The sequence below is a fragment of the Delphinapterus leucas genome, chromosome 19 (assembly GCF_059928025.1).
Source record: "Delphinapterus leucas isolate spDelLeu-1000000601 "Yukka" chromosome 19, BTC_Dleu_Yukka2, whole genome shotgun sequence".
NCBI lineage: Eukaryota > Metazoa > Chordata > Mammalia > Artiodactyla > Monodontidae > Delphinapterus > Delphinapterus leucas.
The window spans coordinates 32327249-32349318 of NC_143147.1; the positions used below are offsets into that span (position 1 = coordinate 32327249).

At 50.6% G+C, this 22070-nt stretch overlaps 1 long non-coding RNA gene across 1 annotated transcript; it reads left to right on the forward strand.

Annotated features, from left to right (window-relative positions):
• The first annotated feature begins 9847 nt into the window (after positions 1 to 9847).
• Positions 9848 to 19819, forward strand: LOC149746655 (uncharacterized). Its single transcript, XR_016388952.1, has 4 exons — positions 9848 to 10528; positions 10707 to 10789; positions 11365 to 12362; positions 13109 to 19819. It is a non-coding gene; the product is annotated as an uncharacterized LOC149746655 (long non-coding RNA).
• Positions 19820 to 22070: the final 2251 nt, after the last annotated feature.

Below are 22070 nucleotides of genomic sequence, written 5' to 3' on the forward strand. Positions count from 1 at the left end.
TGCCCACTTTTTTAATCTGTGATATTGTGATTTATAATGAGAAATGTATCAATGTATATTTGGTGTTTGTCCCATTTCTGGCACAGAGCTCCTAAAACCCTTGGAATTTCCTAGGTGTTGAGGGCACAAAGTCGTCTTTTGTTATGCTAGTGAGGTGACTTTTGGAAAGCTCCTAGGTCACCTGAGGATGGGAACTGGTCACTGGAGGAGCCAATCACTTGATTAGAGGGTTGCAACTTTCAGTCCCATCCCAGACCTCCGGGGAGGGAAGAGGGGCTGGAGATTGAGTTCAGTCGCCAGTGGTCGATGATTTAATCAATCGTGCTTATGTAGTGAAGCTTCAGCTGAAAAGGATGGGCTTCAGAGAGCTTCTGGGTTGGTGAGAACTTGCAGATTCATGAAGAATGGCTTGCTCAGGGAGCATGGAAACTCTTCGCCCTTTCCCTGTACCCTGCCCTATGCATCTCTTCCATCTGGCTATTCCTGAGTTATATATCCATTTGTAATAAACCAGTAATATAGTAAGTAAAATGTTTCTCTGAGTTCTGTGAGTCACTCTAGCAAATTAACCCCAGGAGGGGGGTCTTTGGAACCCCAGGAGGGGGGTCTTTGGAAGCTCTAATCTATAGCTGGTCCGTCAGAGGCACAGGTGACAACTAGCAGGGAGTTGGGGTGGGGAGAGGGCCTTGTAGGACTGAGCCCTTAACCTGAGGGATCTGATTCTATCTCCAGGTAGATAGTGTTAGAAGTGAGATGGACTGTAGGCCTCACCAGCTGGTGTGGGAGAGTTGCTTGGCATTGGATGCAGAATCATGACATCATATACGGCACCTTGCATCCAGGATTCCATAGCTGGATGAATGAATGATAGAGTGTAAGAAGCAAAGTCAAAGTTGGAATGAGAGGGTCTTTGTGGACATGGATCTTGCACTGAGGTTAATCGGGATCAGACCTGGTTGGCTGAAGGGGGCCCAGCCGAGGGCTCTGGAAGCTTGTGTGTGCCTGAGGGTGTGGCTCTGCACCCAGGTCTGGGCTCAAATTTAGGGTGGTCTGTGACTCACAAAGTGCTTTCTTTAGACCTCGTTGCTTATCCCATGAATAGGTGCTTTCTTCCTCTTCCTTTTCTTCGTGATCCCATTGGACAGATGAGGAGACTGTGGCCCAGGGATGGCATGACTTACCCAGGGTCTCCCAGTCAGAGAGCTGCAGAGCCAGGACCTGGACCTGTGTCTCCTGACACCTGGTCCTGTGCATGGTCAGGGTTTTCGGAGTGAGGCTCTGAGGCACCAGCACTGGCTTCTGGGAGTGAGTCGTGTCGGTGGGAGGGAGCAGGTAGACAAGTGGGGACCTCCCTAAGAAGTGGGCCCCAGTCCTCTGGGGGACTTGTGGGAGGGGCCATAGGGAAACATCAGCAGTGGTGGAATTCGAGCGCGTGTGTGTACCATCGTATGCCGCTATATGTGTGACTGTGCTGTGTGCTTCCTGCCCCCTGTGTGTCTGCTCTGTGCACTGCACCGTGTGTGCTGTGACATCAGAGGCCTCTCGAGCTCCCCGAAGCCTGCTCCCCCAGCCATCGAGAGACCTGCCACCCCCTAAAGTTCAGGGACTCAGGTGACTGCCCCTTCCCAGGAAAGGGCACAAAGGGGAATGTCTTTTCCCTGGGGAGGGGTGGTGGTCTGGGCTCCAGTGCCCACGTGGTGATCCTTCTCTGTCCAGCACTGGAAACTTCCTGCTCCCTGGCCCCACTCTCCCCAACTCCTCACCAGTGGCATCTTTCCAGAAAAGCATCCATGTGCAGACGAGGCTGCCTGTAGCTGTCCCGGCCCCGGCCCCCTCTCCCCTTCCCTGCCCTGTGCCCGCTGAGCCTTCCCTTCTGCCAGGGCTCAGCTTCGGCAGGAGATTTCCCTGGGCACCCTTACTCCCGACTGCGTGTTAATTGCTTAGTCTCCAGCCCCCCCATCCACCTCAGAATGGGGGACAGGGTCACCTTGCCACATAATTTCCCCCTGTCCAGTGGGAGTGAGGAGGAGCAGCCAGGAGCAGGGAGCAGAGGCTGCGGGGGGCCCAGGCCAGGAATGTGGCCACCACGTTTCTAGGTATGAAGGGTTAAATACCCAAATCTGGCCCTCACCGCCCCCTTCCTTCTTCCTTTCCTGTATAAATGCACAGAGGACTCATCTCAGGGGTTGAAGGTCCTTGAAAAGAGATGACTCCCAGTTTCTCCAAGACCTGCAGGGAACGTGCCAAGGCTGTTTCAGATCAGGGGAGAGGTCTTTTCCAGAAGACAGCACGCAGTGGAGGGTGATGGCCCAGAGGCGCGTAGACTCACCTGCCTGGAGGCAGGGCAATGGCTTTGGTGGGCCAAGATCTTCCTTGTATTGCCTCTCAATAATGATATCAAAGCTGTCCATCGCCTCCCTCGAATGAGAGGATCCTCTTTCCTCAAATTCTCCCCCACCCACTCACACTCCCCCGCCCTTGTATCTTCAGGCCTTTTATCCAAGGATAAAAAGGGCTTTTTCCAGCATCCTTGGCCATTCTCTTATTGTGCCGGGGTGTGAAATGAGGCCCAAGGCAAGAATTATTTCTTTCAAGGGCACAGGGTCTTAACTTTCGTGCTGACCCTGGGACCATGATGCTGTGTGATCCTGGGCACATAGTTGCTCTTCTCTGAGTTTTGGTTTCTTTACCAATAAAAGAATCCAATACTTCGTAGGCACCCCATGCTCCATCATCATGCATGACAATGGGGTTCTGGGGTTTTCCTGTGCAGGGACTCAGGCCCCCCAGACTATCCAACCACACAGTGAAGGAAGGTTCCAAGGGAGGCTCAGGGGTAATCAGAGGCCTTGGTGGTGACAGGGGCCATGGTGGGAGGAGGAGACAGCTTCTCGAACTTGAACTCCATCTCCAACGACAAACCAGATGGCGCTGGTGAGAACATTGGAGTGACTGAGACAGAACTTCTAAGGAGTGGAGAGACTGCCCAGGCCAGGGCAGGGCCAACCAGACTGTGAGCCCCTGAGGGCATGTCTGGTTCATCTTTGTCCGTCCATTTCTGTCTCCTCAGAGCGGATGCTTGGTGAATGTTTGTTAAACAAATGAATAACTGAACAAAGAAGAGAAGGTAAAGTTGGTTAGCCAACCAAGGGAAGAGGAGATCTTGGGTTGCTGGGCCAAGTGAAAGGAAGGAGAGGAATTAGGGGAAAATGATAAGTTAGGATAAGACTAAGTTATGCTATGATAACAAACAAGCCCCAGATCTCAGTGGCTTGAAAATCAAAGGTTTATTTCTCATTCACATCACATGTCTATATGGACTGGCAGCTCTCGTATAGACTTTTCTTATTATAGTCACTCAAGCACCTAGGATGATGGAGCAGCTGCTGTCTTGGATATCACCAGTCACTTAGAAAGAAGAGAACGGTGGAGGTCTCACACCAGCAATTAAATAGCCTGAAAGTGACACTTTCACTCATACCTCATTGGCCAGAACTGGTCACATGATACTTCCAATAGCAGAGGACCAGGAAATACAATCCTACCATGTGCCTGGAAGACAGAGAGATGGAAATACTTGGTGAACAGTCCTAATGAGAGCCATTAAAGAAATGGCTATGGAGAGCCAGAAGGGGAGGGGTGCAGCTGACATTCCAGATCTTTACTGACCCACATCCCAGAGCTCCAAGCCTGTGGATAGTGCTCCTTTGAGATCATAAAGTCATAAACTGGCCCCAGAAGAGAAAGGGAGAAGGCAGTTTGCCTGTAAATTGAATTGTGTACCAGCTCTGTGCCAGGCTGCGCTGAACTCTGGGAATATAAGATGAACACAGCTCCTGCCCTGATGGAGCCAACAATTATATAAGAAACACTGAAGCATGAAATAGCATGAGGATTTGATATCCTAGATCCAAGGTGAAAACTGACCAGAGCAGGAAAGAGGCAGCAGTATGGTCTAGAGCTGCACTTAGTGGTTTCTTCATTTTCTCCTGTTGTTTCAAGGTTGGGGCTGCCCATATAAAGTCATAGTCCTGTGCAGTTACGTGGTGTCTGGTTCCTGCCTCTAACTTCACCCATGCCCTCCAAGATTAGGAGCCTTTGTAATTGGAGCCATTCCTGGGAGAGAACCAAAGACTCACCCTAAAGTCTTAAAAGTGCATTAATGTTGTCTCAGTAGGTTATGTGCGCTTGTTAATGGAAATGTTTCATTTTGATTATATTTTTACAGACATTTTCCTGGGGACATTGTGCTATCCTTGTTCTGAGCTCCCCAATCCAATCAATAAAGAGACTAAAATGAGAGAGAGAGAGAGAGAGAGAGAGAGAGGGAGAGAAAGGCTGGGAAGATTGGATACCTTCATTTTGTCAAGATGGGTTTACTTTTCAATTATCTGGAGGAAAATCCCTCTCTCAACAAATTTTGGCTTTGTACAATTTGGCTTGAATTAGGAAAATCAGAGGGCTTAGAGTAAAACTTGAGTGAGTATCAAAGGTAAGTGAGTGTCAGGAAGGAAGAGAAGGGGAGAACTCACAGACATATGTTCACTTGTGAGCGGCAACTTCACTAAAGGATCATAGCTGCCAGCAGTCGAATCCTTTTATGCCCCCTTGTTGCCTTCAGAATCAAGTCCAAAGTCCTTAGCTTGGATCAAAAGACACCTCATGGTATGTTTTCACCCTGTCTTTCCCTCTAGCTTCCCTTTCTCTTTGACACCCCTTGCACCCCAAACACTAGTTCTAGGCTGTATTTCTTACACTTACCCCAACATGGCTTATGTCTCAGTACCTTTGCTTCTGCTGTTCCCTTGGCCTGGGACGCCCTTCCATCACCTACTTGGAAAATCCCTCCTCCTCCTCGTAACCCTGGCTCAAGTGACTCTACTCTGTCAGCATCTCCCTAGGTCCCTTCACCACCCATTCCCTGTGTGGTTTCATTTATGGCAGTGTTGTCTCTTGTACAAATTTCCATTACAGTCTTTATCACACCAACTGACAGTCGTTTCCAGGCATGCCTCTCCAACTAGGCTGTAGAATCCTTGAGGGAAGTGATATTGTCTCATTCCTTTTTCTATCCGTTGTATCAAGCATAAGACTTAGCACGTAGCGGGGGCTTGGTAGACATCTATACAATACATTGAATGAATGAATGAGTAAATGGATGAACGAATTGGAGAGCATCTGAAGGGGCATTTGATGTAAGCTCCCACTCAAAACCAAAATTCCTTCTATAGCAGGGATCAAAACACTACAGCCCGTGGACTGAATCTGGCCAGATGCCTGTTTGTGTGAATAAGGTTCTAATGGAACACAGCCCTGTCCATTTGTTTACTTATTGCTCATGGTTACTTTTGCAACACAGCAACAGAGTTGAGCAGTTGGGACCATATGGTTCTCAAAGCCTGCAGCATTTCCTGTCAGACTCTTCACAGAAAAGTTTGCCCACCTCTATTCTTCAGCATTGACTCTTAATCATTTTTGCACTAGAGACATGTTTGAGAATTTGATAAAAAGCTTTGAACTTGAAAACATGCTTATACACAGGACATTTTGCATTCAATTTCGTGAGAATCAATGACCCCTTGAATCCCATTCATCAATCTTCTAGAGATCCAGCAACACCAGATTAAAAATTCAGTTGCCAAAGTCTAGTGAGACTGGAACTGAAAAAGTGATGGAGAATGTGGTCTTAGAAATCAAAACTTAAAAACAAAAGAGAGACTGCATTGCCCTGAAACGTCTCAGACATATAGTTGGCCATCTTGCGTACTGTGTCTTCGGCCCCAGGAAACTTACTACCGGGCAGCATATGATGCTATCGCAGAAAGGTACGGTTTGTAAGGAAGCCCATCTCCACACTCCACTGGGCTCTTGGAATGGGAGCCCACTGGTCCTCTGGGATGTGGAGGCCGTGGTCCAGGTTGCATAAGCTCATTTCCTCAGCTGATGAGGAGAGACAAGGAGAAACCAGAAGGTCGGGGAGAGGCTGCCTATTCTGATCTTCCGAAGGAGAGGCACAGTGGGGGAAGGGCGAGGGAAGGGGGACCTAGAAGAGGAGTCAGGACCATTACAATCCATCGAATCTACCAAACTTTCTTTCTTAAAAACGAAGGGCGGGTGAGGTGGGGGGATGGGAAATGGGTGTGTCTGGCACCTAATGAAGTCCTGAGCAATAGGAAGCGTTAGGCCTCTGCGAAGCAAATTGTGGGCCAAACGAGCTCATCGTTTAGCAGGATTATTAAATTAGCAGATGAAGGAAGCACAGAAGACACTGTGGATCTTGCTCTTAGCGGAGCCCTCAAGAGGGCTGTGCAGATGCTTGCTACGCTCCTTCCATCCGGGGCTGGGGAAGCTGGCGTCCCTTGGATCCCCACTGGGAGGGCCGGGTGGGGGTGACGTGTAATGAACATCTGGGCCGGGTGCTGTCTTGGGGGCTTTAAGTCCACAAACCCATTCAATCTCCACGACAATCGAGGAAAGGTGACTGTTGTCATTTCAGAAGGGAAGATGGGCTCAGAGGGGTGAAGTGCCTCACCTCAGCTCACAGAGTCAGTGGCAGAGCTCATGGCTGAATCTCCATCTGCCTGAGTCCAAACCCAGTGCCCTTGCCCCAGGGGTAAGGAAAATCTCCCTGCCAGGAGCTCTCAGGTGTGACTTTGAAATGGAGCAAAGGGACATGAAAAAACAGTCGGGTAAGAGACAAGAGCTGGAGTCGGGCAGGGAGGGCTGAGTCCGGGATAGGAGGGGAAGCCAGGGGAAGCCGGTTTCCAGCAGCAGGGCTGATTCTAACCGCTGCTTTTAGGAAGATGTGATGAATGGACATGTGTTCAGAGAAACGAAAGAGCATAGAATCCGGGCCACGTGGGGAATAGTTAAGTCAACAACCAGGTCTCTGTCGCTTGCTCAAAATATTCACAGTCCTGGAGGATGCTGGTGACTCCTGTGGTCTCAGTGGGTTGGTTGGGTCAGTGGTATCCCACACAAAGGCAAGGAGAGCTTTCTAAGGATGGAGGTGTCCAGCCCTGTAGGAAGTGAGCTTCCCATCACTGGAGACATTCCAGGAGCCGACATAACTTGGGAGGAGAGTCTGACTCTGGGTAAGACTAAAGATTGGCTAAAGCCCCTCCCAGCACGACAATTCTCTATCTTCAAACTCAAGCTCGAGGAAGAATATCCCAACAGCAAAGCTCTCCAGAGATTCTTGCAGAAATCTGACAGTGGAGAGGGAGAATCTGTATTTGTTTCTGAGATCTGCTAGTGACTCACTGTGGGCGTGAAGACAGAGGAGAGGCATTTAGTGACCCCTGGAGACACCCTCTAGTCTGAGGATTGCTTCTAGGCAGCAAGGTGACTGACAGGCCTTTCCCAATGCTCCCAGCACGGGGGGCAGGCCTTCACTTGCAGAGAACCTTTTCTAGCAGTGAGAACCAACCCAACAAAAATAAGAGAGAAGAGCCAAGGCAAGGGAGGAGGTGACTGAGCAGGGACGATGGCCCAAGCCACCTGCTTACAAACCTTCCCTAAAGTCCTAGTGTGTGCCAGAGTCCCAGACAGACAGAAATGAGCCGTGGGAAGCCGGAGTGCTGTGGGCAAGCTGAGGCATGGTCACCAACCTCTCTCATAAAAGCTGGATGGATGGAGCCAGGGGAAAAGGGGACCAGGCAAGGAGGTGGGTTTGCTCAGAACCACAAGAGACCACATCTCTCTGGGGCATCTCTGGTTATGAATCAGTGGTCTTTGTAACTCTGGAAAGGATTTGGCTGGAGGGAGATAGAGGAAAGATGGTGCAGGAATGGGGAGAGATGGGGGATGGGGGGATGGGGAGATGGGGGAAAAACCAGGAAGCCAGAAGTGGCCAGAGTTGGTAGGGTTTTGAATGCCAGTCTGAGTTCTTTTTTGAAAAAATTAATTAATTAATTAATTTTTGGCTGCGTTGGGTCCTCGCTGCCGCGCGCGGGCTTTCTCTAGTTGCGGCGAGCGGGAGCTACTCTTCGTTGCGGTGCACGGGCTTCTCATTGCAGTGGCTTCTCTTGTTGTGGAACACGGGCTCTAGGCTTGCAGGCTTCAGTGTTGTAGCTCACCGGCTGTAGAGCGCAGGCTCAGTAGTTGTAGCGCACGGGCTTAGTTGCTCCCCGGCATGTGGGATCGTCCCAGACCAGGGCTCGAACCCAGGTTCCCTGCACTAGCAGGTGGATTCTTAACCGCTGTGCCACCAGGGAAGCCCCAGTCTGAGTTCTTGATGCTGGAGGCAGCGAGGTACCGTTGAAACTTTCCACATGGGAGAGGATCAAGACGAGGATTGTGTGGCTGCCATGTGGAGGCTGGATGGAGGGAATGAGACTGGAGGCCCGGAGGCCAGGGAGGGGGTCATTCCAGAATCCAGGGATATTGGCAGCCCAGGTGCGTTGCTAAGAAGAGCTGGTTAAGTGCAAAAAGTTCTGTGCATGTGTGAGCACACCTCCAAGTGAATGTATATTTCTTTGCGCACATTTGGGTGGGAACACGTTTATGTGTGTCTGTTTGCCAGTGTGCCTCAGGGTGTGTATTTGTCTTGCTGTGGAGGGGTATGCATGCCTGCCCCAGGAATCCTGAGGCTTTGATTCTGCGCGCACGTGTGTGTGTGTGTGTGTGTGTGTGTGTGTGTGTGTGTGTTCGCTCATGTGCACATCATGCCCAGGAAGAGAGGCGGCACCAGTAAATCCTGCTTTCAGGCTTTGGGAACAAGTCAAGCAGACAAATGTTGCCATGGCCCTGAGACCAGGCTCCATCCACCTGAATTCCCTCTCTGGAACTCCTGCCACTACCCCTTATATCTACATGGACACTCCACAGAAGACACCATGGGATGGCTGCATCCATCTCATGAGGGCTTCCCCCCGCAGCACTCGGCCGGTTACCACCTCCCACTCCGCCCGTGGGCACCTAGATGACTTAGTAACTGCCTTGACCTGGATGGGTGATGCCAATCCTTCCTGTTTCTTTGGCAGAGGGGTAGGGGGGTACTACGGGTGAAGTTCCTGGTTGAAGGACAGACGCGGTCCCCTCCCCACCCCACAAGGCTCACCCTACATTGCACCCAGGATTTCCTGAATGTTCTCACCTGAGTCAAAGTCACATTGATCCTGCCATTCCTGGGACCTGAGCCAAGAGGCACTTACTCTGCAGGCAGCCTTTAAAGGGGGTAAGAGGCCTCACCCAGGCTGCAAGGCCCCAATCCTGGCCCAGCTCTTGGCCCACTAGGTGACCTGGGGCTGGAATCTCTTTTAGCCTCGGTGTTTCCCTGTGTAGAATGGGGCCAGGCTGTCTGGCCTGAATTCCATTCGTGGTGTTGGGATTGTTATCCATGGTGCTGACATGCAGAGGCCTGTGGCAAACCCTTTATCCAGACGCATCATGCTAAGTTTCACTACTGGTTCCTTGCAAGGAAGAAAACCCCCGCTTTGCAGTGTGGGCCAATTTCTCTGGCGTAAATACTGCCACCATGACTGATTTCAATCCACTAATATGGAGCCACTGGACATGGAGACAAGAAGCGATGTGCACAATCGGCTCTTGTGAGCTGGTAGGAATTGGCTCCAGCACACCCCTGCCTTTACCCTAAACAACCAATGAAAGCCCAGTCAGAGGGAGAAGCAAAATCAAGTTCAGGCAGGTTAATCAAGTTTGGCAAAATGTCCAGCTATCACCTGCCGATGCAGGGGAAACGGGTTCGTGCCCTGGTCCAGGAAGATCCCACATGCCGCGGAGCGGCTGGGCCCGTGAGCCGTGGTCGCTGAGCCTGCGCGTCCGGAGCCTGTGCTCTGCAACGGGAGAGGCCACAACAGTGAGAGGCCCGCGTACCACAAAAAAAAAAAAAAAAAAAGGTCCAGCTAGAGTGCTGAGCACTGGGTTTGAGTAACAAGTGAGGTCGTAAAGTGAAAAAAAAAAAAGGAGTCAGGAAGTTAGGCACCAGGAGGATGAGAAACAGGCTGGAAAGCGTGATGGGCAAGGAGGTGCCAGGGCAAGTTGTTCGAGATGGAAACGGCATTGTGCTAAGGGATGCATGGCCGGCCCAAAGCGGCCAGAATAGAACATTGCCTCCTGCTGTTCTCAAGCCTGGGAGAGTGAGGAGGGTGCACGTGATGATGCGGGAGCTGAGAAAATAGGCAGGTGTTTCCTGAGCTCCAGGGATGACGTCTGAGCAGGCTGAGCTGGGAAAGGGCAAATCCAATTCTGTAATTGTTGGCACATCAATTCTGGTGACGGTCCCAGAAGGGTGATGCCAAGAGCCCGTGGAGGAGGGATGCCCGGCTGACATCATCCGCTATTTCCGGACCAGTTCACAGCTTCCTCCAGTGAGAACTTCCTTCAGCACGTAAATCACCCTGGTCTTCTCATGAAGGCCTCATTTTCCCGAGAAAACAGAGGGAACCCACGCACGTGGGTGTCCTCTGGAGAGGGTGCTGGGTGTGGAGAGAAGAGTGTGATCCTGAAGTCGCGCAGACACGGGTTCAAATCTCGCCTCTGCCCCTTGTTGGCTGACGGGCTTTGGGTGAGTCATTTCTCTTCTCTGACACTCCATTCCCTCGAATCGGCTAATAATATCTGGGAGTGCTAGAAGCGTGATTAAGTGAGACGGGAGTTGTGAGGCGCTGGCACAGGACCTGGTCATTGCAACACCAAATCTGGCTCACTCCCTTTTTGTTTGTTTTTTGGTTTTCCTCTCTTAGAGAATACGTTTCCAGTGATCAATTGGTGGAAGCTTCCAGAAGGAGATGTAGCCTCCCTTTCTAGCCCCTTCCTGGGCTGTACGGTGCGTGGTTCACAGGGCGGAGGTGGAGGGCTGCCTCTGGGAGGGTAGAAAAGGTGGAGCAGCGGGGGCTGAATTTGTTCTCCCGGGTTTGGGGATCTGGGCGTGAGGGAAACAAGCTCTCTCCCCACAGAGCTCAGACTTCTCCTTAGGAACTTTGGGCCAGGCAGGGCCCAGAGGCAGGGAGAGCAGCCTGGGACCTCAGTGGTGCAATGCCTGTTTCCCAAGCAGACGTACTTGCCCTTCTGTTACCTGTCCCCATGTCTGCTCTATGCCTGGCTCTCCGTCTTTCTGTCCATCGGGCTCTGGAGACAGACTGTTAGACTAGTCCCTGCCTGTGGCACGCATTTCTGCAGAAGCCCGCCTGACTTCCTGTCCATCTGTCAGTCCGCTTGCGATCCGCCTTCCCATCGCTCTGATTGCAGCTGACTGTCTTGCACCTGGGCTTCATTTTATGATGTCTGAGCGACAGAGAGGTGATAAATGAGAGTGAGAGACAGTGACAGACGGGGGCGCACATAGGGGGGATGGAACACATGCGTACACAGATTGACGGTTGGTGGTCCTCTTTGAGACAGGGTCACTTCAGGTCTCCCCAACCCCAGAGGGGCGTCCGGAGCACCATCCATCTCACCTCCAAGCACCATCTGTCTGCCTTCCTGACTGCAGACGGAGGAGGAGGGACAGTCCCCATGGCAACCGACGGAGAGGCGCTTTTCAGATTGAGAAGAACCTTTGTAACAATGGAGCAGTCCGGTAAAGAAAATGGGCTGTTAGTAAGGTAGTGACCTCCCTGCCACTGAAGTTGTTCCATTACAGGCTGGCCACTCACCTGTCAGGGCTGCTATGGTGGGTATTCTTGAGTAAGAAGTGGGGTGAGTCAGGCTGGGGTGATCGAGATGGACCGACCTTTAAGATAACTACTTCCATCACTAATCCAAGTCAAGCACGTTACATAGCGCCTGGCAGATAGTAGGTGCTCAAAACCAGAACTGTTATTTGGAGGGAGGTTGGACTAAGTGACCTCAAGGCCCAATCCCACAGCCTTTGAGATGGAGAAAGATGAAAGGCCAATTAGTGACAACAGGTTATAAATATACAGGAGCTGTGAACTTGGGATAATAAAGGACTTCCCAGAATAGAAATGTCTCCATCTCCCTCACCCTGATGTGCATGGCTCCTGCAGGCCTCTCTCCCCTTTTCTGACTCAATTTCAATTTCAATAACTTCCCTGGCACGACAAGCAGCGCTTGTTTGCCAGAATGAATTGGAACATTGAGTTTCTGAGTCTCCAACCAGCTTGTCCAGCCAGTGTCGTCTCCTCCCAGGCCTTCCAGGCCCTTCCTTTGCACATGTCTCATCCTCTGTGCCCTTTCAGGAGACTTATTTTTACCTTCCCCAGCTGTTATTTGAAGAAAGATACACTCTCTCGTTTGATCAAGATGTTCCAAGAGCAATGGCACACGGGACATCGGCTCTCCACGCAAAGTGCCAGGATGAGAGGGGAAAGAAGGCTTAGCCCCTCTCCTTCGAGATGCCAGCTGCGTGGGGAGGCAGAGGACAGTCGACAACTCCAGTGAGGTGGAGTGGGGAGGGGGCTCTGGGAGCACAGAGGAGGGGCCTCTGAGACAAGGTGAGGGTAGAGAGAGGTGGAGGGGTGGGGGCAGCTTCCTGGAAGAGGCAGAGTGGGAGGGACTTCTGAAGGGTACTTGGAGGGCAGACCACGGAGTTCCTTCCCTCACGGGTCAGCCGTGGCTGGAATGTCACCATGATAACAACCCCTTTTACATAAGCCATAAAAACTATTGGCCCTGCACAGTGCTGGCAGTGGTGACATCCTCTGGAAAGGGAGGGTGTGACATGGAGGAGTGGGAAGTGGGTAAAAGGGACCCAGGTGGATAATGCCTGAGGGATAAAGTCCTGGAGGGTGGGCATGGGGGTGTGTGGACAGCCCATCAGTGAGCGCTGATTTGGACTTGATGCCCTCTATCATAGGGAGAGAGGGCTGGGAGGGAGTGGAACAAGGGTGCTGGGAGGCCACTGGGTGCAGACACACCACCTGAGATGCTCAGGCTCAGAGACAGAAACAGAGGGATCCTGGCTGAGGAGGGAGCAGCCCTGGAGTGCGGAGATGAATAGGTGATGGGCTGGGCGACGCTGGCTTTGCCAACTTGACATCCCTGCCCAGCGCTAAGCCAGGGTTGCCGCCACCATGGGGAGCCACGGGTCAGGGAGCCAGACAGACAGGGCTGGACCAACTATGCCAGGAAGCCTCCATGAGCAGGACCTTAACCCTCATCCTCCTCTCCTCTCCCCCACCAGAATGCCGTGAATACTAATGGAAACAGATGGCTCCCTTCCATGCCACCGCCAAGAGGAGGGGCGGCTAGGGCAAAATTCCCCTGCAACAGAGAGGAGCCACCGCGCTGACTCTAGCTATCTTTCCATAGCCTTTGGCCAGGCAGAGAAGAGCCCTGGGGATGGACAGCCCTGGGCAAGATTGACAAAGGCTCAGAGGCTCCAGGGGGTCTGCTTGGGACTCGGGTGGGTTTTCCATGGGGTTATGCTGAACCAGTAGAAGCAAACTCTTCTTCAGCAGTGCCCCAATCCTGTAGGCTCCTGGGGACCACTCAGCTGTTGGGGGAGGAGGGGAGCCGTGGTGGAATGAGGCCCCTGAAAGTGTGGTTCCAATTCTGTTACTGGGGAACTTTGGGCAAATTCCTTCTATTTTCATAGCCTCATTCAACTCTTCAGTAAGACGAGAGGAATGGACCAGATCGAGGGTTTACAAAGAGGGTTGCTTAGAAGTCTATTCCCGTAAGATGTTGAGGGGAAAAGAAGTTTGGAAGAATGTGCTTTCCATCCTCCAATATACATTATAAACTCTGTAAAGCTCTGTAAGCACAGAAACCTGTTCAACTTTGACCAGGCATTTCCCAGGCGTTTCCCAAACAGGCCCTGCTTTCTCAAACGGCCCATTTTCATCCCAAGGAAGGAATGAGCCCTGTGACATAGTTTGGAAAACAGTGGACTAAATGCACTTCTGCAAAATTCCCTCCAGTCCTGAAGGTCTTGTTTGTTTCTCTAAGGAAAGTGGGAGGGGTGGGGAGGAGAGAGAAAATGACATTGAAAGCTCTTCCCATGTGTCATCTCATGTGACCACCCTCCGCCCCACCAGCTATCATGGTGTGGGTGTGAGTTCCCGCACTGGCAGATGAGGGCAGCGAGGCCTGCACTGATTTCAGGGAGAAGGGGAAGCTTCCTCCCAGCCTGCTGCGTGCAGGAAGGTGAGAAAATCCTGCTTGGAGGTGTGGCTTGGAGGGCAAGGCTCCCCTTCCAGCAGTCTCAGACTCTCTCTAGCCTCCACCCGCCCCATTCAGGGTTGCCCCCTGCCCTACCCTTTTCTTGGGGGAGGTCTTTGGACAGCATTATGGGCTGAGTACAAGGAAAGCCAAGGGCCGGGGTAAGCCGCCTACATATAACTGACAAAGCTAACTCCCAAGATTTCAGTCCACATAGGGCGGGCCCTGAGCAGAAGCATAAAGCCACCAGTGTGGATCTGTGTGATGTAGTGAAAAGAAACTGAACTTTGGAGCTAAACAGACCAGGGTTCAAATCCTGCCACGAGGACCCTTAACTAACCCTACTTAACTGATGTCTAGATGAACTACCGCTATTCCCTCTGGAAAACCTGCCAACGACAGCCGGTGGCACTTGGGATGCCTGGCTGTCAGACAACTCCTTTCTTGTTTGCCTGTGTTGTGTGTGTTTCCAAACCTGTTTATGTCAGTTGCGCTTGTCACTGTAAACAGATAATTGAATCAAGTGTAAACCAAGCCAATGAAATACAAGTGGAGAAAGGAGTTATGCTTTTATGGTAATTAATTTAATGCTTTGGGAAGGATGCTAAAAAGTTGCTGTTGAGTTATGTGTGGCCGAGACTCTACAAGATTTGAAGAATCAACCCCATACAAGGAGGTCTGTGTACTTTGATTAGTCTTGCAGGGAATCGAAACCAGAAATCTCTTAGGTGATATTTATGTGGTCTCCATTATGTGCGATCCCAGGAAGCCAATTCACCTTTCTGAACTTTGTTTTTCTTGGCTTTAAAAGAAATAAAAGGAATCCAAATCGGAAAAGAAGAAGTAAAACCGTCACTGTTTGCAGATGACATGATACTATACATAGAGAATCCTAAAGATGCTACCAGAAAACTACTAGAGCTAATCAATGAATTTGGTAAAGTAGCAGGATACAAAATTAATGCACAGAAATCTCTTGCATTCCTATACACTAACGATGAACAATCTGGAAGAGAAATTAAGGAAACACTCCCATTTACCATTGCAACAAAAAGAAAACTATAAAACACTGATGAAAGAAATTAAAGATGGTACAAACAGATGGAGAGATATACTACATTCTTGGATTGGAAGAATCAACATTGTGAAAATGACTCTACTACCCAAAGCAATCTACAGATTCAGTGCAATCCCTATCAAACTACCAGTGGCATTTTTCACAGAACTAGAACAAAAAAATTTCAGTTTGTATGGAAACACAAAAGACCCTGGATAGCCAAAGCAATCTTGAGAAAGAAAAACGGAGCTGGAGGAATCAGGCTCCCTGACTTCAGACTATACTACAAAGCTACAGTAAACAAGACAATATGGTACTGGCACAAAAACAGAAATATAGATCAATGGAACAGGATAGAAAGCCCAGAGATAAACCCACGCACATATGGTCACCTTATCTTTGATAAAGGAGGCAAGAATATACAATGGAGAAAAGACAGCCTCTTCAATAAGTGGTGCCTAGAAAACTGGACAGCTATATGTAAAAGAATGAAATTAGAACATTTCCTAACACCATACACAAAAATAAACTCAAAATGGATTAAAGACCTAAATGTAAGGCCAAACACTATAAAACTCTTAGAGGAAAACATAGGCAGAACACTCTTTGACATAAATCTCAGCACGATCTTTTTTGACCCACCTCCTAGAGAAATGGAAACAAAAATAAAACAAAACAAAACCCAAATGGGACCTAATGAAACTTCAAAGCTTTTGCACAGCAAAGGAAACCATAAACAAGATGAAAAGACAACTCTCAGAATGGGAGAAAATATTTGCAAATGAAGCAACTGACAAAGGATTAATCTCCAAAATATACAAGCAGCTTATGCCTCTCAATATCAAAAAAACAAACAACCCAATCCAAAAATGGGCAGAAGGCCTAAATATACATTTCTCCAAGAATATACACAGATTGCCAACAAACTCATGAAAGAATGCTCAACATTACTAATCATTCGAGAAATGCAAATCGAAACTACAATGAGGTATCACCTCACACTGGTCAGAAGGGCCATCATCAAAAAATCTACAAACAATAAATGCTGGAGAGAGTGTGGAGAAAAGGAACCCTTTTGCACTGTTGGTGGGAGTGTAAATTGATACAGCCATTATGGAGAACAGTATGGAGGTTCCGCAAAAAACTAAAAATAGAACTACCATATGATCCAGCAATCCCACTACTGGGCATATACCCTGAGAAACCCATAATTCAAAAAGAGTCATGTACCCCAATGTTCATTGCAGCTCTATTTACAGTAGCCAGGATATGGAAATAGCCTAAGTGTCCATCGACAGATGCATGGATAAAGAAGATGTAGCACATATATACAATGGAATATTACTCAGCCATAAAAAGAAACGAAATTGAGTTATTTGTAGTGAGGTGGATGGACCTAGAGTCTGTCATACAGAGTGAAGTAAGTCAGAAAGAGAAAAACAAATACCGTATGCTAACACATATATATGGAATCTAAAAAAAAAAAAATGTTTCTGATGAACCTAGGGGCATGACAGGAATAAAGACACAGGTGTAGAGAATGGACCTAAGAACATGGGGAAGGGGAAGGATAAGCTGGAACAAAGTGAGAGAGTGGCATGGACATATATACACTACCAAATGTAAAATAGATAGCCAGTGGGAAGCAGCCGCATAGCACAGGGAGATCAGCTCGTTGCTTTGTGACCAAATAGAGGGGTGGGATAGGGAGGGTGGGAGGGAGACGCAAAAGGGAGGGGATATGGGGATATTCGTATACGTATAGCTGATTCACTTTGTTATACAGCAGAAACTAACACACCATTGTAAAGCAATCATACTCCAGTAAAGATGTTAAAAAAAATAAAATAAGTTAAATAGGGAGTTCTCTGGTGGTCCAGTGGTTAGGACTCGGTGCTCCCACTGCAAGGGGCTGGGTTCGATCCCTTGTCAGGGAACTAAGATCCCACAAGCCACACGGTGCAGCCCCCTCCCCAACAAAATATATAAATTCAGTTAAATAATTCCCACCTCGACCAGTTCTCACGTGGAACAAATTAAGCCATGCGCAGTCCCATTCCTGTTTTTTGTTACTTCTCGATGATTCCCCCCTCCTCTTTCTGCCATGACTGTCTTCCCCCATCAGGTGTTTCCACGGCTTCTTCCACAAGTTTGCAGTTCAGCTAATCTGATAATGATTAGGGTTCAAGGCATGGACCCTCCCTAAGAGCCACATCGTGAATGGAGAAAAGCCTTCCCAAGGAACGCATGGACTAGCGCGTGATTCTGGGCAGTGTGACAGAGCAGCAGGGTGGCAGTCTGCGTGGGAGCATCTCTGAGGCGTTCCTCCAGTCACAACTCCTGCGGTCCAGGTGAGGATGCTCTTATTCTTTCTGATGTGTGACCTGGCCATCTTTATTCGCTCTCCGTGACACACCAGCTTCCCTAACCCATCTACCTGGGGGTCAGCGTGGCCTCAGACTCTAGAGCAGTCTTCTCCCAAGCTGAGGGCACCCAAAGGAGATTGAGGCTGGATAGAGGAGTTGGAGTCCTGCTCAGCTCAGACCTCATGCACGTCCCGCCCAGCACCTCGGAGTTAGGGAGAGGTGTGGCTTTCCCATACCTACACCCCAGATGGGCACCTGTGGGTCTTCCCAGGGATGGAAATTCTGCCCATGGCAGGTCCGGCTGCTTGTTGCCTGTTCAGAACTCTCCTAACACCTGTCACTTGACACCTCCTTCTCCCAAATCCTGGTCCACGGAACCTAATAGAGCCTCCAAAGAGCTCAGAGTGTGCCTTCAGCCTTGTTGTGAGGACCTGACGCTGACCTGCCTCCACTGTTGCCCCTGCTGCTTTCCTAGCACTCTGTCTGCTGGCCTCGAGCATCCACCAATTGGTTCATCCCCCAACTCAGCTAGGTTGGCCCCAGCTGGAGACCCCAGGCCGAGGGGGCTGCTACAGCAGCTCTTCTGCTGCCAGGGAGTCAGCCCCATATGTGCCCCTAGATGCCTGGAGTCCAGCAAAGGGACCCGCTGAAGCTGCCTGTGGGCAGCGACAGGGTTGGCGTTGGTGTGTGGAGGGAGCAAAGGAGGAGACAAGTAGACAGCAAACTGCCTTCTCTTTTGCATTGGCTTCTGCATCATGGGCAGAGTCAGGCAGACCTGGGGTCATCACTGACCAGTGTGAAATCTTGAGGTGCCCTCCTAGCCCTCCTGAGCCTTTGTTTCTCCTCTGTAAAGTGGGCATGCTGATGGTTGCCTCATCTGTTTCTTGAGAATAACGACAGTAAGATAATGTCTGTAAAGACCTTTCGTCCGCCATATGTGACCTGTTCTCATCAAAGAAGCAAGGGAAACACTGGGAAAAGCAAGAGCTCTGCTGTGGGCTGCTGGTCTAAGAATGGGGTCGGTAAAGACCCTGGACCACAGGGGTGAACATCACATTGTCCCTCCTGATTGGGCAGGGGACTCCCTGCCTGTCCTGGATAAGCAAGTGTAGGATCAGCCTCCTTGGCTTCTGGCTTGTTGATCTTGACAGATATTTCAGAGTTGGAGCAGAGAATCCACTTTCCATTTGGCAAAACTGTTGCCTGGAGGGCAAACCACTTGTTGAAGGCCACAGAGCAGGCCAGGGTCAGGGTGGGACAGGCTCCCAGAGTCCTGACTCCCAGACAGAGGGCTAGGGGCCATGCATGCTGCTGCCTGTCCGCCGGCCCTTCTGTGTCCTTACGTTGGGCACAGGACGTGTGGTAGTGAGGCTGCCTGGGCTCCATGGGGGCAGCCTGGCTGTGGTGCTGATAGGTTGTCCTGCCCTTTTCTCCTGCCCGACTCCAGGAGCAGCTCCTTGGGGTTTTTCTCAGGGAAATAACCCCAACGCATTACAGAAAGGAAGAGAGGGAGTCAAAGCAAACCGAGGCAAGACACAGAGCCACCTAGAGATAGAGTGATGCATTCACTCATTCATTCATCCAGGTCTGACATTCAGCCTGGATGCACCAGTAACCCTTTAAAATCCTGCAATTCTTCCACCTTGGCTGCTAAGTAGTTACTTCCCAGAGCTTTGTGAGCGTCACAGCTGCCAAGGACCCCCCTTCGGGGTCTCCAGTATCCTCCCAGCATCCAGAAACTAAAAGGTTCATGCCTGGCCCACAGGGACCTTAGGACCCCTGCCCCAGTGCTGATTCTTAAATATTTTGACTATCCCCCCAACCCCCCGGTCATAGATGACAGAAAACACTTTGACTGAAACCGTTGGGTGAAACAGGAAGTATTCATCTGTGAAATGCCGTTATTCATTCATTTATTCATTCATTCAGCAAATGTTTATTGAGCACCTAGCACCTGCCCAGGGAAAGGGCTAGGAATCGGGATGCTGAGCTCTGTGATGTAAAGTCCCTGATCACAGCCTTGCTGTGGACCAGGAAGAAAGGGGAGGGGAATATACAGCTCTAAACAGTGACCGAGGGAAAGAGGAGACACGACGGGGAGAGAATGAGATGGGTTGACACCTTGGCTTGGAGCAAGAGTGAAGGAGGCTGCCGAGTCCATGGGGAGGGGCCTTGGAGTCCAGCTTGGAGCTGTCAAGATTCTTCAGTTCCATCCAATTATCCACTAATGACACACAATGAATAGATTAGGAAGCGGACTGAGGACAAGGACGCTTAATTATAAAGCCGAGGAGCGAGGAAACACTGAGCATCCCGTGACGGCTCTCGGGTAGGTGGGCGGGCAAGGGTGGGGGAGGGGAGGAGGTCCAGCCCCTGCTGGCAGCTCCACGACCCCGCTGGGGCTTTCCAGGAGCTGGCCCAGTCACTGAGCCTGGGTCAGAAGTGGAGTTCAGCATCTGGGAAGGGCAGAAAGGTGCAGGGCAGAGGGGATTAAGGTGGAAGGTGGAGAGGTATTTGGGGATGGGCAGTGATATGGAGCTGACTCATTCCAGGTTGGAGGGCTCTCTCCGTGCATCACTTCGTCTCGCCTGTGTCATGACTGGTGCCCCCAGAGTGGGGAGTCGTGTCTGTGGATTCTGTCTGCCGGACACGGGGCTCTAGCCCTTCCTGAGGTTGCCCTTGCTCCAGCCTGGGAAGGACACTGGCCCTGTGGCCCCCTCTACCCCCACCTGCCCCCCAATGTCTGGGTCCCTACCTTACTCTGGTCTCCTGGGGGAGGGGGGATTCCACGCAGCCTCTGTCAGAGCAACCATGGCCAGCATCTCCACTCAGACACTAAGGTTCATGCTCTGCAAGTGTGTTCTCAGTGTTCTCTCAGCTGATCCTCCCAGCAGTCCTGGGAGCAGGTGGAGAGGCGTTCCCTTCCCATGAGGCCCAAGGAGGAAAATGGGGTTCAGACAGGTGACTCGATTTGCCCAGAGCCTCAGAGGTGATGTGTCGGGGCTGGGGCTTGGACCCAGGTCGGCCTGCTTCTCCCCAGACTTCTCTTCATGCTTTATACCAGTTTGTCCTTCAGACCCGAGGCTGCAGATGAGAGGAGCTAACCAGTGGCTCCAGGCCAATGGTAGCAGCTGGGCCTGATGTCGTGCCTCCCCATCCCCGGGTCCTCCCCCTCTAGCCTCGTTACCCTCAACCTGGGAGGAACCTTTTGGCCCCCACCAACTGCCTTTCCCACTGGTGTTCTTAGGTGCCTGTGATGCGCAGGGGGTGATGTTCTCCAGCCCCCAGGGGACTCTCTCTCCTCTGATACCCAAGCACTCCCTGCCTCTGTCACACACCGGGCATCCTATGAAGGCGCAGGGACCTGGGATACTCCATATGCTTGAGTTGTTGCCCACATAGGTTTTCAGTTCCTTGAATTCATTGTCTGTCCCGCATCCCCACCTTCTGCACTGCTCACGGTAACCTCGTGCTAATTGATTGGACCACCAGGGGACATGGGCGGACATGGGACAGAACATCCCTTAGTGAGGCATGAGAGGGGTGGGATGGGAGAGTAAGAGTTTCTCACATTCTGGGTTGAGTTAGATTCCTGCCAGGGCTGTGCTTTCTGAAAGAGATGAGCATTTATAAATTTCTAACTCTTGCCTTGAAGAATGGGCGGAAGGCTGCAGGATGTCTACTTGGGCCAGGTGCTTTGTAGATGTTACCTCATTTATTCTCACAACCATCCCATAAGTGGGTGTTTCAAGTTTGCAAACAAGAAAACTGAGGCTCAGGAAGGTAAGGTGACTGCTCTAAGTTCACCTAGTTCGTACGAGAGCTGGGATTTGAACAGAGGCATCTTGGACTCCGAAGTCAATGTTTTCCCCACCATTTAATAGAGTATATGGAAAACAACCTGGAAATTCAGGGGTTGGGGCGAGGTGGCCTTGAAACAAACGCACCATCAAGCCCATCTGTGGGGCTGCCCGGGAGGGGCGGGACCTCCCAGACCCAAGAGCGTCCTGGCAAATGATGTGATCGTTTTATAGGTCTGTCCAAAGTTTCACATGTTCTTAATTAATGCTCACAACCAGCTCTTAAGGGGCCAGAAATCTTAGCTCCCTTTCGCAGACGTTGAAACTGAGGCTCAGAGAATCTGAGAACTTACTCGACACAGTGAGAGAAGTAAATGGCAGCACCGGGAGTCAAGAAGTCATTTAATTTCAAATTCAATGTTCTTGCAGCTGCCCTCATGGCGTGGACCGCCTCTGGTGGCAGGCAAGAGACCACAGACCCACAGTTGGAGCCCCAGACTCACAGACCCAGGCCAGAGGTCAAGACCAGGACAATTAGTGCGGAAAGACAAGAGATGTCTTTTTACCATCGGACGAGGCACACAGGGTCAAGGGGCTAGAATTTTCACAGAACCCCAGAGGTGGATGCGTCAGTGTCAGCATCATTTAGCTCAACCTCCTAGCCACGCGGGTGACAGCAAATTATAAGCAGGGGCTTGACTCAAACCCAACCTCCCCCAGCGACCACCCTTACACCAAGAGCGACCCTAGGAAGTGGGA